Genomic DNA, 15,717 nt, shown 5'->3' with positions numbered 1-15,717 from the left:
TCACCTGGTATTTTGTTAAATAAGTGCCTTCTGTAAAATACTGGAAAGCTGAGAGGCATTTTTATAGGCAGATCCCCCCCCCATATCACTGATGCTCATACCCAAATGAATATGTCACAAAATGGGACCAGCTTTTTAAAAAAGAGTCACTTGAAGAAAAGTCAGCTTTTTAAGTGTTTTATCAACATGAAGAATCTCATGGAAATGCTCTTTTCCCAAACACATTCAAGGAAGTGCACACTTGTAATTTCTAATGGTAAATTCTTTTAACAGTTCTATTCTTAATTAAACAATATTTTAAACAGGACTAACACTATAAAGTGGCAACCGGAAGCTACCAAATTGCTGATAAAATGAGAAACAGAATGCAGATACTGTTTTCAATTTTTTGCATTTGCTCAGCCATATGCAATAGTACTGCACATGCCTGGGGCATCTTACAGGTCAAACTCATAGAATGTGAGGTCGCACATGCAATGGCTGATGAAATGGATATATTGGCACAGTGGTAATTATTCCCCAACTATATCATTTTAATCATCTGAAAAGAACAGGATCAGCATTTTTTTTTATTCAGTTCCTTACCATTACCAATACCCAGTCATGGAAGTTAGCAACCATGATTGTGTATTAGTAATGCAGTACAGTCACTAGGCCCTAGGCAGCTGCCTAGAGAATCTGGTACTAGATCTGGCCCTGGGTAGCACTTGTTGCCCTGAACTGTTGAAAAATTCTGTGATTTTCTCTGTTCTGAAAGAAAAAGCATCTTCACCAACACAAGCTGTGCCACCTTTCCATTTTATGTCTCTGCTTAGTTATACTTGCCCCAAGTTGTTTTTATCTCTTTGTCATGGATGGAGGGTGCTGGTATGTTGGTAACCCTAGGGAACTTCAGAGTTCACTAACAGTATAAAAGAATTGTCTGAGTATTCTACATAAGGCAAACAACATTTTGACCCAGGCTGTAATGTGACCTAAACTCTGTGATTTCTGGGCTCAAAGATATGAAGTGAAATCAAAGATGCTCTGGGGAATTGAGAGGCTTTCCCACCCTAATAATAGTGCTTTACTGCACACTCAGACACAAATGTAAATAAAACATACCGAGACAAACAGACAGACAGACATAGACACACAAAAACACATGCACTCTCTCACTCTCTCACAAATGTGTTCGCACACACACACACACACACACACACACACACACACACACACACACACACACACTATCCCAACAGACACATACATAAACACACTCATAAACACAAAACACACACACACACACACACACACACACACACACACACTCATAAACACAAAACACACATACATACATGCACCCATGCACACACATGAACACTCACACACACACACACACACACACACACACACACACACACACACACACACACACACACACACACTCACACCTTAACTTGCATACTCACAATCTCACAACAGAGATGCACATACTAATACTCACACGCACACGCGCACACACGCACACACAAACACACACACACACACACACACACACACACACACACACACACACACACACACACACACACACACACACACACACACACAAAGATGTTTTTGATTGTCCAATGTAAACATCATTTTGTCATGAAGTATTAGATAGCAGTAGTGGGTATTACATTTTCAAGACTCAGTGAAGATGACACAAATGGAGTTTGCCAGGCAGACTGATTTAACCCAGAACTTCTGCTTTGGAGGTGGGCTAAGCATTCACAAGCAGTCAATGGCTGGTTTAATTGTAGCTAAGGAAGAGTGGGGGGAGGTATTGTGTGGGCAGGAAGTTTGGGGGATTAGCTACTTACTGTCAGGAGAAGTTAGTTTTAGCCTCTTTTGGCATTGAGGTTAGGTGCTCACCCTCTCTCCCTTCCCCATTATGCAGCAATTAATGATTTGGTTTTTAATTAGGGAAGAAGATTTTTTTTCACTTCTGAATAGAAGGGAGGTCCTTCTTTCCACTCCCTCCCTTCCTTCCTGCTGGCATTCTGAATGTTCATTGGCTTATTCTGCTCTTTATAGGGATTGGTTGTTTTTAATGAACTGTGTTCTAATGCTGCTACGACTTGGTTTGGGTAGTGAGATGAGCATTCTGACATGCTGCTTCTACATGTTGGTTACTGAATGCTTTGCTAATAATTCAGTGCTTGTTCAACAGAATTTTTATTGGACTTTTTTGTTATCATTTGTTTTACAATAAATCTAGTCACATTGGCTATATTGTGTGATTACTGGGTTGGGAAATGAGCTTAGTGACAAACATATATATATATTTAAGAGAGTTTACAATGACAATGTTGAAACATGAAATCTGGAAATCAAAATCCTGAGACCATGATATTGAAAGCCAGAAACACTGAAGACCGCAATATCGCACATTCAGAGTTGTCCCCAATAGGACCCATGTTTGCATTCATTCCTGCATCTTTACTGATAAGGAGATTCAGTATTTAGGATTTTTGGTGTTCATCATTTTTGTCTTTCAATATTATGGCTTCTCCCAAGCTAGAACTTCCACTGAGCGACCTCTCAAAACCTCTTGCATCAGAGGCACATGGGATATATGCAAATTACCCTTATGAACATCAGGTGCTTCAGCTAGATGGCGAATCCACAGCTAGTGGGGCTTGGCTTTAATGGCCTGAAATTGTCCATTGAAATGACTTAAAAAGAAGTAAGTCATGGGCATTCAGAATCGCCATATAGCTGAAACACCCGATGTTCATAAGGGTTATTTGCATATGTCCCATGTACCTCTGATACAAGAGGTTTGAGAGGTCACTCCATGGATGTTCTAGCTTGGCTGGAGTTTTCATTTTGTTTTTACTGATTGTTTTTTCGGTGTGACCTTCACTCACTCTTTGTTTTAGAATATTATGGCTTCTGGATATTGATTTTCAAAAATGTAATGTCTCAACATTGTCATGGCAAACCATTTAAGAAATGTACAGGATATTACTTCACGAAAAAGCAGTTACAGAAAAATCCCCTCCACATTAGCTCTATTACTGTAATGAAAACATTTGTTGTCAAACCTGAGTTAGCAGGTTAAAGAATTATTTTTCTGCCTTTGGCATATTGAGTTTTTTAGTATGAATAGTCACTCTTATTTTCATCATGCTTTCCCTGTAGGTTAATTCATCTATTTGCTAGTCTGAGTGATTAATTGATTTTAATTATGTTAGAAGCTCATTTTCTAAAATTTCGTAATACTATGTGCCTCTTTGTTGCAGTCTGCATTAACATCATTGTAGAGGAGGAGCTCTAGTTTATTAAATCGTGCACCTAATATTTATTTTAATAATAAAAACTATGAAAACAGATCAAAACCATATCCACATGAAGCCCATTTTCAAAGTAAAATAATGCCTTCCATGGTGGGCATTATAGGAAAATAATGGACCTTCCATGATTGGGAAGGTTCTCAGTCCTCGGAACACCCCCAGGTGGTCTGTTATTATAGCAATAACCCACGCCTGGGTGTGGGTAATGCTGGATATACCCACGGTTGGCGTGGTTTGGTCCCGAGGGCATGGGTAAATACAGCATTACCCACACCCAGAAGTGGGTTATTGCTATTATACCATGACATTATTTAAGAAAAGAAACTATTACTTTTCTTAAATAATGGCATAGTATAATGCCTGTTTACTGCCCTTCCGCAGATGTCTGGCATCTGCGGCAGTTCTGATGTTCTGCACGCCTGCGCAGTACATCAGAGCTGTGGGCAAAAGCAACGGAGAAAGCAAGATCTCCGTTGCTTTACTGTTTCGCTATGTTAAATGGGTTTAACATGGCGAGACAGTTTAAAATAAGCAGCGGAGATGTCCGTTGCTTATTTTAAAACTGTCTCGCTATGTTAAACCCATTTAACATAGCGAACAATAAAAGCAACAGAGATCTTGCTTTCTCCGTTGCTTTTTTAAAACCTGTCTCGCTATGTTAAATGGGTTTAGCATAGCGAGACAGCTTTAAAATAAGCAACAGAGATCTCCGTTGCTTATTTTAAAGCTGTCTCGCTATGTTAAACCCATTTAACATAGCGAGACAGTGTTTTAAAAGTAGAGTTATACTAATGGAAAAAAGTCCGGGCGACCGGACCTTTTTCCATTAGTATAACTCGATTTACAATGTGCACGCTGGCCAATCAGCGTGCACGTTTTGGGGGGGTCATGGTATAATTCCCTGTAACACTCACTATGTCAGGCATTACTGCTTGCTTAATTAATATCAACAAAGAGCTGCTTGTATGATACTGCTTTTATAGTATGTTTTTTCATTAAATTTTAAATGTTAGAGCATGAAACTACCACCACCCAATATGCACGGTGTAATGTGTCTGTTATGTTCTGCTATGATTACTTAACCATTAAATGGCCTGATGTGTTTTAGTTATTTCATCATTCCTCTTCCTCTATCTGATGCTCACCTGTGCAACGCTTTGTTGAGTTCTTTATGACTGTGAATTTCCCTATTACAAAAGGAAATGGAACTTTGTCACAAAATAAACTTCTCATGATTAAAAAGGACCATCTGTTTTAAAGCATGGCACATGTGCTTGCTGTCTAATTCTAGAATATATTTTATATGGGTAGAAAATTACAGACTTCTCCAGATTTAAACATCTGGAGGATGAGACTATCTCAAAGTCCATCAGTTTTTTTTTCGACAGATATGTAGTTCATTTGGTATCTTTATCTGTGCTGCAGTGTCCAATATATATATATATATATATATATATATATATATATATATATATATATATATATATATATATATATATATATATATATATATATATATATATAAATATATGTGTGTGTGTGTGTGTGTGTGTGTGTGTGTGTATATATATATATATATATATATATATATATATATATATATTTTTTTTTTTTTTTTTTTTGGGACCCCACATGAAATTGTCCAGTAGATTGTCTACATGTACTCAGTCAGCCCATTCATGTACAGGAAATGGGCATTTCTGGGATAGGCATGCATCCCACAGCCTATTCCTTTCTGCCTGGGAATCCCAACTACCCATCAGTTCTCTGATGGTCAGGTAGTATGGAGTGAGTTAGATTGTTGGTCCTGCAGACCAGCCTACCTTCTCACCAGTTCCAATGGAGTGCCACCTCCATCCTTTGCCCAAGATGTACTTTTGTTGTCCTTTGAGGGGAAACATACATGCACATGCTGAGTTTTCCTTGGCTAATAGAGCAGATGCACATAGACAGCATGGGCTCGATAGACCTAGACTCCACTGAGTATAACACCTAATGCACCCACTAGGTGTTATATATGAGGTGAGCCTCCCTCCCTCTCTACTTCCAGGATGGGTGAGCAGGAAGTGATCACTCATTCTCATCCTTCTCCGCCAGCTTCTACAACCATCCAAACCCCTAATCAAAGTGGTCAGGGTATTACAGCTCTGCACCACAGAGCTGGCTACTCTGGTATAAAATATTATAGCAATAACCCATGCCTGGGTGTGGGTAATGCTGGATTTACCCACGGTTGGTGTGGTTTGGTCCCAAGGGCGAAGCCTTACCCACACCCAGAAGTGGGTTATTGCTATTATACAATGACATTATTTAAGAAAAAAAATAATTACTTTTCTTAAATAATGGCATTGTATAATGCCTCCTTGCTGCCCTTCCGCAGCTGTCTGGTATTCTGCGGCAGTTCTGCTGTACTGCACATGCGTATGCCTACGGAGATCTTCGTGGCTTATTTTAAAGCTGTCTCGCTATGTTAAACCCATTTAACATAGCGAGACAGTTTTGAAAAAAGCAACGGAGAAAGCAAGATCTCCGTTGCTTTTTACAAACTGTTTCACTATGTTAAATGGGTTTAACATAGCGAGACAGGTTTAAAAAAAAGCCACAGAGAAAGCAAGATCTCCGTTGCTTTTTACACGCTGTGTCGCTATGTTAAAGGAGTTTAACATAGCAAGACAGCTTTAAAAAAAGCAACGGAGATCTCCGTTGCTTTTTTTAAACCTGTGTCGCTATGTTAAACTCCTTTAACATAGCGAGACAGTGTTTTAAAAAAGACTTATACTAATGGAAAAAGTCTGGGCGACCGGACCTTTTTCCATTAGTATAAGTCGATTTACAACATGCACGCTGGCCAATCAGCGTGCACGTTTTGGAATATTAATGGGGGGGGGGGTCACGGTATAATTGTTATTCTTTTTCTGATCTAATTTATTTCCTTATTCTTTTTTTACCAATATATTTATTTTATTATATTAAACCTACAGTTTCACCACCACCATAAAAAATGCACTTCTGCATTGAGCCTACCTGCAGCTGAAGTTGCATTTAGGCAATGGAATGGAATGTACTCTGATATAAACAAAACATGTCTCAGCTCCAATTAATTTTTATGATGACTTTGCTATTACAAATTAAAACAATGAACCAGTACATGTTTTATGTAAGAGTCAGTCATCTTCAGATGCAGTAATCAGAACACCACTTTCATTTTGCTAAAGTTCTAAAACAAGGAGATAGGGTTATATAATAGTCCATGGGATCAATTCCATACTCCAGACTGCAACTTTTTATAAGTAGAAAGTTCCCATGACTACTAACTGCCACTGATATGTAAAAAATACTTCAGATTTAATTTAAACGCTTTTCTTCTTTTAATACCCACCTTAATTTGTCACATTCAGCAGTTTCTGTTTTGCTTTATATTTACATTTAAAATGCATACTGCTAATACAAAACAATCTTATGCCACCTTAGTTTTCATTTTCTCTTATAATATATATTCTTTTAAATTATGCATAACTAATGAAACATGCATGATTTTATTTTCATCAGTCACTTCCTCTGAACTTCAAATCATCCATGTAAAACGTTGTCATACGTTTATGCACCTTATAACATATAACCCTATGTTCTGCCTCAAGTCAGCAGGTCGCTACCATTTCATACATGCATTATGTGAACTCCATGAAGTCCTTACTCTGGCTTCTCTTTTCATTAAGAATCTCTGTATCAAGTGATATCATATTCAGTCGCAGTCTCATAAGTCTAATAGACACTCCATGGCTCTTTCAGCAAAGCTTTAATTTACAGTGTCATCCTCCACCATAAATCAGTCACTTTCGAAGTCAACATCTCCCTGACCCCCCCCCCCCCCCCAGCTAGGGTCAAACAAAAAAACTTCTCCAAAGCTGATTAGAACCTCCTGAGGGATGGTATAAACAACTTCACAGCCCCCTCCCCCTTTGTTGGAACTGCCACCAATATCCAAATCTACACCAAAGTACTATACAAGCACTTATATAGATGCATGGAATCAGGAATATCTGACAGGCCAAACTCATCCTCCACAAAGAGAAGTAAACCTGTCTGGTGGACATGTACAATAAATAAAGTATATAACAAAAGGAAAAAAATTGCTGTCCAGGACCAAGACGGAGCAGGTGCCCAACTGGAAGCCTGTCCTTAGACTGAACAAGCAAATAAGAGCACTAGTGAAATCCTCTAAAGCCATCTTCAAGTCCAAATTGGCTACATCTATTAGAGACAAGCATAAGGCTTTTTTCACATACGTCTGCAGTCTCAAAGGAAGCATCCAGATCTGTTCAGAACTAGTGGTCAAGGACAACACATACACAAATGCTGTAGATATAGCCAACTTACTGGCTGACAGATTCAGTGAAAACTTCACCCCTCTGTCCCCCCATTAGTAAATCAGGACATCCCCAGTACCTGCCCCCCTTCCCTTATCTCTAGGGAACAGGTAATCTCTGCCCTCTCAAAGGCAAAAAATACAGCCTCCTTGAGACCTGATAGCATTCCAGGCTGCATCCTACATGAAGTCAGACATGAACTTGCAGCACCATTCGACACCCTATTCAACTAAAGCCTGCGTACCGGCTTTGTCCAGGCTGAGTGGATGACAGGCACTGTCATCCCTTTGCACAAAGGTGGAGCATCCACCAATCCTGGAAATTATAGACCCATCAGCCTAACTAGCCTGATCTTCAAGGCCATGGAATGGATTATCATGGCTCTCACTAACAGGGACATTGGTAACCTCCAAACACTCGACTCCACACAGTTTGGCTTTGTCAAGGGAGATCATGTCTATTAAATCTGTTTGACTTCTTTAAGACAGTCACCAAAGCCATAGATGAAGGGAAGATGGTGCACACCACCTACCTTGAGCTGGCCAAGGCCTTTGACACTATTCCTCACTTGGGTATAGTAGACAAACTCTCTCAACTAGGAATCTATCCATATGTTATCAGATCGGTAGCAAATGGCTCACTGATAGAACCCACATAATAAAAATAGGGGAAGCAACCTCAAGCAGTAGACCCGTAATGAGTGGCATACTCCAGGGATTGGTCTTGGGGCCTCTGTTATTCTGAATATACTTTTCTGAGGTGCAGGCCAGAACCAGTGAACTATGGCTGACCATGTTTGCAGATGACTGCAAGTTGGGTGTGGTCATCAATACCCCAAGTGATGTGGATGTCCTCCAAGACGGTATCACCCAAACAAATGACTGATGCCAGAAAAATGACCTGAAGCTGAATACCAAAAAATGCATCATCATCCCATTTGGGGAGAGTGATGTCCCCACATTTTATCACATTAATAGCAATGTCCTAAGCATAAAATCAGTCATGAGGGATTTGGGCACCCAGGTTGATAACAACCTGACTTTTGACCACAATGTTGCTTTTGTTGTATGGAAAGATTTCTATATGGCACACTTCATAAGTAAAGGTATTTTATCCAGGGATAAGGAGGTCGTAATATCCCTGTATTCTTCCCTTATAAGGCCAATTATTGAGTACAATGCCCCATTTGGCATATACCTTGCAAAACACATGCAGCAGCTGGAGAGACCAGAGAGGTTCCTCAACAGAAGAATCCAGGGCCTCAACCATCTACCCTAAAAGCCCTGTCCTTCTATTCAGTTTCATACAGACTCCTCAGTGGTGACCTCTGTCTGGCATACAAAGAAATTTCAGACCCTGCCTTGATGGGACTACTGCATATCCACAAGTCAAGCTCCACTCGAGTAACCCACACATGTGACCTCAACCTGGTCTGTGATATCAATAGGACTTGTTGGCAGGACAGAAACTCCCCCATTTGTGGAATAGACTACCTCTCCATGTCAAGCAGAGTACCTCATTGTCCCTTTTCAAGTGTAACCCGGATAACTGGATGGGAAACAGAAAATACACCCCTGGGATTCCACCCCTATCCCTGCTGAACAGGGGCTTTAGGTGCTGACTTGTCTAAATATGGGCTAAACTCTTGGCTAGGCTTATAAGAGCCTCATGAACAGTAGCCTAGTAACTTCCTATGATCCTATGATCCTATGAAACTTCTGATTATACCACTTAAACTGACTCTCCTACTCAATGATCTCTTAAACATGTCAGTTTTAAAAAATCACCATTATCAGTATTGCTATACAAATAACAAGAAAAAAAGCTAGATGAAGGGCTATATTGTGCTATTAATGAAACATGTTGCTGTATTCAGACCCTCTCCCTATTTTCCTCTTATTTTGAGACAGGGCCTCATATTTTTAATAAATAATCATTAAACAATAGACCCGGTGCATGTGTTCTTCTCCCAATAGGCTGCAGATCTCAGTCCTCATTTTTTTCTGGATGTTTAATTACAAACTCTGATGTACCCACTTGATTAGCAGTACAAATAACTCTAGTAACTGTAAGGAATTACTTTTTAGATTTGCATATTTACTGCTATAAACGTAAATCATCTTGAAAAAGCTTCTTTCTGTTGTGCTTAGCTGGTCTCATCAGGTTCATATCTTTTTACTAGGCTACTGAACATAGAGGATCTTTATAAGCCTAGCCGTGCATTGTTATGAAGTGTTATGCCATTGTAATTTAAATATGAAATAACCTAGAGCAGTGGAACATTTATATCTTACCCCTTCCTGTAAGGGACAAAAGTGCAACTTCAGAGATGAATTTGTAGTTTCTCATCTATTTGTCCAGATACAGTGGAATGATCACATTTCTGGACCTGGACGCCATACACTTACTAATAAGCTGTGCAATGAAAAAAGACTTCCTTTCACTAGTGGACATACGATGACTGAGGGACAGTTCACTGTCTACATATGTTTCCAGGTCTCTAACTACCAGATTGATTTTCAGGGGTGTGTTATCAATGTGATAGTTGCAGGGAATATTGTCCTTGCTAATGAATACTACTATACATTTTTGGCATTTTGTTTTAGTCCATGAGTTTGACACCATCTATTTGTTTGGGAAAAGCCCTCTTGGAGGATCTTGGTGCCAGAAAAAAAAAAATCATCTTTCTTCTGACCTAAATCTTAATTGGTTGCGTACCTTTCATCCTACAAACATTGAAAATACATGCAAAGGTACTTGAAAAGTAGGTGCATCCAGACAAAGTTGTGGATATCTACGTAGCATAAAATTTGAATATCAAATAGCACATAACTCTTTTTTCTTCCAGTAGGAATATGGGATACTACTCATAAATATGTTAAAAAAACAGTGTCAAAAAAGATGGAAAATATAAGCACATTGACAAAGAGACAGTGTAAAATCTGTAGAATTTAATGAACTGCATTGCAAAATTCTACCAAAGTCATTTATTTTTGCTACTGAAAAAGAGAATAAGATGTATGTCTTCTTTCTTTAAATTATTGGTGCTACATGTGTGTTGATCATGTAGTGTGGTTTTCTCTGTATTATGTATCTTCAAATATAATGTGTGATGGAGAGATTCAGAAAATTATGTGAACAGGAACATCAAGCCTGAAAACAGGGACAGACCTCAAAAAATGGACATGTACCATATTTAGGGGTAAATCTAGTCTGAAAATAGGAACATTCCTCTAAAATAAGGACAGTATCATGGGCTAAATCTATAGTTTCCTTACTATCAGTATCATATTATAACTGGCCACACATGCAGCACCCACTTTTCTACAAAACATATTCTTAACATTATGTTCTGAACTAAAGGTGCAACAAAATTTCAGAGTTTTTCAGCATTTTCAATGATGATTGCCTTGCATTTCACACTTTTTAAAAAGAAAAAAAAAGTCTGGCAGGTAGTGTAGAGGATTAAAGCAATGATTTGTTAATGAGATGCTTCCTGTGACATGGAGTCTGATTCCCTCAGCATTCATTTTCCTATTGATGGTGCAGTGGTGCAGCGGTAGCATTGTCACCTCACAGTAAGAGGTTCTACAGTTGGATTCTCAGCTGGAGTGCTTTCTGTGTGGAGTCTGCATGTCCTCCCCATGTTCATGTAGGTTTCCTATGGGTGCTTTGTTTTCCTCCCACATTACAAAGACATGCATCTGGAGCATTTCTCCCTGGGCTTCCATTGAAAATTGGCTTTGTTCCAAGTCAGACTTTCCCGGTTAACAAATGTTAAATAAATACTGTGAAACCTTGAGCAAGTCACATAAGCAGAGAGTATTTTGTTTGAGATGATCAGGAAAATGGGCTAGGCTTCTCAGTGTTCTCCTGGAATACCTTGGAAACTAAATTCAAACCTGCTTTTAAAATTGCAAGACTAGTTTCTGATCCATGCACTAAAGTTTTTTTTATAACAATCTTCATAACTTAAATTGATTGCCTGTACTCAAGTTTTGGAATCTTGTGTATGCCATATTTTTCTTTACTTAATAATATAAAAAAAAATATTTTCAGTCCAGAAAAAAAAAAAAAGAGTTTGAGAGTATTTTTCCAATCATTAAAAACTTAGAGAGTTTTGCTGTCCATGGACATGCGATGATTTAGGGACAAGGACATCAGGGGAACACAAACTTAATACAACAAAACTTTTATTTTTGGAAAGCTTTCTAACCTCCATAATGTTATAAAATGTGCCCTCGGCTTAGAGAAACCACTAGAACTGTTACTATAACTGTTAAACAGTACTGACTGGCAGTAAGTCCAGATGTTTAAGCCTCTGAGTTGTTAATGAGCTGCTACCTGCACCTAAGGTACATGGTTTCATTCCTTCTACCTCCGTTTGCATATAGTGTAATTCTGAAAAGGTCAGCCATGAAAAAGGAACATTTATTTTCAACTGACTTATCCCATTAACAAACCATGCAAAATAAAAAGTCAGCCTAAAGTCAAGAGCTTCAGTAGTGGCTTTTCTTCTTCTTTCGGCTTTTCCCGGTTAGGGGTCGCCACAGCAGAGCACCTGTCTGCTCACGATTGGCAGTGGAGTATTACAGTGTTGAGTTGCCAGCCCAGTGCACAACCTTCCACAGAAGGCACACACATGCACACACTCATGCCTAGGGACAATTTAGAGTGTTCAATCCACCTACAACATGTCTTTGGGATGAAACCAGAGGAAACCCACGCGACCACAGGGAGGACATGCAAACTCCACACAGAAGGCACCCCAGCTGAGGATCGAACTGGAGAACCTCTTGTTGTGAGGCGACAATGCTAACTGCTACACCATTGTGGCTGCCCAGCTTCAGTAGCAGCTTTTAAATGTCTCAAAGTCATATTAAATAGAAAGTAACACTGTTGACAATGCACTCTTCAGTAATCACTCACATCTTGTGGATTCCTCAGCTGCTACATTTTCATCCAGATTAGATTCCTTTCACTATAAGTATTTTAGACTTCTCTCATCTCAGTTGTTTATTCCATTACCCTATATTCTTATTTAGCAGGACTACTATTACATCAGTACTCAAATTACTTTATAAAGTACTAGGTTGATCACACTAACCCTTGCGTAACTTCAATCTCCATTTTCAAAACTCTGTGAACCAGTTATTTGCTACTCCCATATAAACATCTTACTCTATCCATAGTTTTATGAACTAACCCTAATTGAAGAAAGCTATCCTGAGTCTAGCACACAAAACATATGTGCAAACGTTTATCTCTGTTTATCTCATTGATGACATTCTACTCTTCAATAAAATGTCAGAAAAGTTTAGGCATTTATAAGATTGTATAAAGACTGCGGTGGTGGTGCTGCAGTAGCTTTGTTGCCTCACAGTAAGACACTGTTCGGTTCGATTCTCAGCTAGAGCGTCTTCTGTGTGGAGACATGCGTGAATGGGCATTCCTTCATTGAAGGTTGTGCATCAGAGCTGGCAACTCAGTACGTAAAAATCTTCTGCCAATCATTAGTGGACCAGAGTTCCACTGTGTCGACCCCTAACTGGGAAAAAGCCAAAAGACACAAACAAATTAATGTCTCATTAACCATATCCAGAACATCTTCAGGAAATAATAAATTACTACTGGGACCCGTTTGTTATATGATAGACAAAACTGATATAAACTTTGATAAAAACTTCAAATTTCAGCATTGCTTATAGCTCCAGAGTGATTAGATATCTCATGGGGTACATTAAAGAAGACTTCCATAAATGGATGTTACTGAAGGAATCCTTCACTGATTCTCAGTCTGACTCTCAGACTCTTTCTTTTTCCCAGTGTTCCCCACCACATACTTATCTGCCAGAAACAAGGCTATAAAATGATTGCTGCTCCTGCAACACCTCTTAACTGCTCCTGCTTGAGAGTACCCAAAAAATCTTTACTTTGAAGGCTTTTACCTTTTAAGACTTCTGTAATACTAGTTCTCAGCTGTATTTTTTGTTTCTTCTGGTTTTAAATAATTGAATGCAGACTATGTGCTACATCATTGTGAAGGTAAAAGCACAAAACAAGCTGTTATTAAGTTAACCAAATCCCATAGCATGCTGTTTGATACCTTTCAAGGATATAATTTGCCCCTCTGATTAATATAGCTGATCAAAATTGTCCTTCTGCCTCTCAAATATGCTATATAAATTTTGTACATTGTACAAAATGTGTGTATTTAAATAACCTTGCTCTTCAATGCATTCATGTCATGTATAAACAATTTAGTGTCACAGCCAACACTGAATATGCAATTTTAGATTTTTTTTTTTATTTTCTCTTTCCAGAGGTAGGGAATATTGCCGTGTCTCATTGTATTGAGCACTATGTACTTCTCTGACATGGCTTCAGCCACAATGATTTCAAATTGCTTGTATGAAACATGGCAATTCCTGCTATGCAAACTGTGCTGACATGTTCTCAAACTAAAGTAATAAAGGGAATCTCATTTCACAGACCATTCTGAGATTAGTTATAAGAGAACTAGCCTTTTCAGCAGATGATATTACAAATATTAAATATAACAATCAAAAACAGGATCCACCACAGATTTATTAAGTAGCCTCTAACGCTTCGGCTTTCGCCTTCAAAGGAGAATACTACCAAAAGCAACATAACACATATTTATACAATAAAAACACATCAATTAAACAATTAAATGTTCAATTAGCTAATTATTTCATTAGTTATAAAAAAACTTTCCAATTACATTCTACATTAATACCACCAGGGGCTAGAGTACCATATTTCAATATAAACATTGTTTCTTCATATAAAAGTTTCTTTTTTATATTTACATCATCTTGAACAATAGGAATATGTTCTAAAACAGTAGCTAATATACCATTTGGATTACTATTATGATAACTTTTAAAATGCATTGCAAGCGGACTTTCAACTTTTTCATTTTTAATATCCCTCACATGTTCTTGCAACCTTGTTTTAAAAGCGTGCTTACTTTCCCCCACATAAAACATTCCACATGGACATCTTAATGCATATACAATTCTTTCTGTATTACATGAGAATTTCCCTGCAGATCTAAATTTTTTTCCATTTATATTCTGAAATGTTTTACTTATATATTGGCATGAAAGACACCTCCCACAAAGAACCACCACGAATCGTGATATTAAAGATTATGCTGGAGGTTCTGTCTTCTCTCGTCCAATCAATAACAAGAGACGACAAAGAAGTGTTCAGTTTGCTGATCAGGAGAGTCAGATACGTAATGGTGGTTCGGGCGCATGCTCGGACGTCTCAACGGAATGGGAAAGTGAACCTGGGGAGTTCCCGAAGCTGCCAGCGGCACAAGATTCACGTTTTTTGCAACAAACTTTTCAGAGGAACAAACGGTCGGAATATACAGATAAGGAATCAAGCAGTGGAGGTGACTATACAGCAGAACAAGGACATAGACAACAACCCGAGGCACAACCATCTTTTCAAAGGTATAAATGAGTTAGAAGGAACTCACTCATTTGATTCACTCTTTTTCCGTTTAGTGAATGAAAAAGATGGACTGAATATAGATAACACATATGTAGTTAACTTATGTGGTCTTACATTGGATGATGCCACATACTCTGTGCTCAATCATGGTTTAAAATTTATTCTCACTGTTTTGCCTAGACTGTATGTTTTGAAAAGCGACATGTATTGTTTTATATGAAAGTTGCATTTGGCTTGTTTTTTTGAGGGCAAAGATAACAGCTTTTCTTCTGTAGATTTAAATAATGCTTTATCATCTTTTTCAAGTGATTCAGAAGATAGTTTTTATTCTTGTATCTCAGATGGTGAAATTTCTGAATCTAGTAATGCATATTGCAAGTTGGATACATCTAGAGTTGCAGTTAAAATTCACTTTATCCCACACTTTTCTCATGAAGGCATTCAAAATTTTGCAGCTATGGTTGATTTTGCAATTGAATCAGTATATAATAATTTTGTTGGTAATAGACATTGTATCCAATATAACTTAACTAAATTGG

This window comes from Protopterus annectens, chromosome 1.part1, assembly GCF_019279795.1.
Source record: "Protopterus annectens isolate FY-2018-M chromosome 1.part1, PAN1.0, whole genome shotgun sequence".
NCBI lineage: Eukaryota > Metazoa > Chordata > Ceratodontiformes > Protopteridae > Protopterus > Protopterus annectens.
This window is presented reverse-complemented; position numbering follows the sequence as displayed.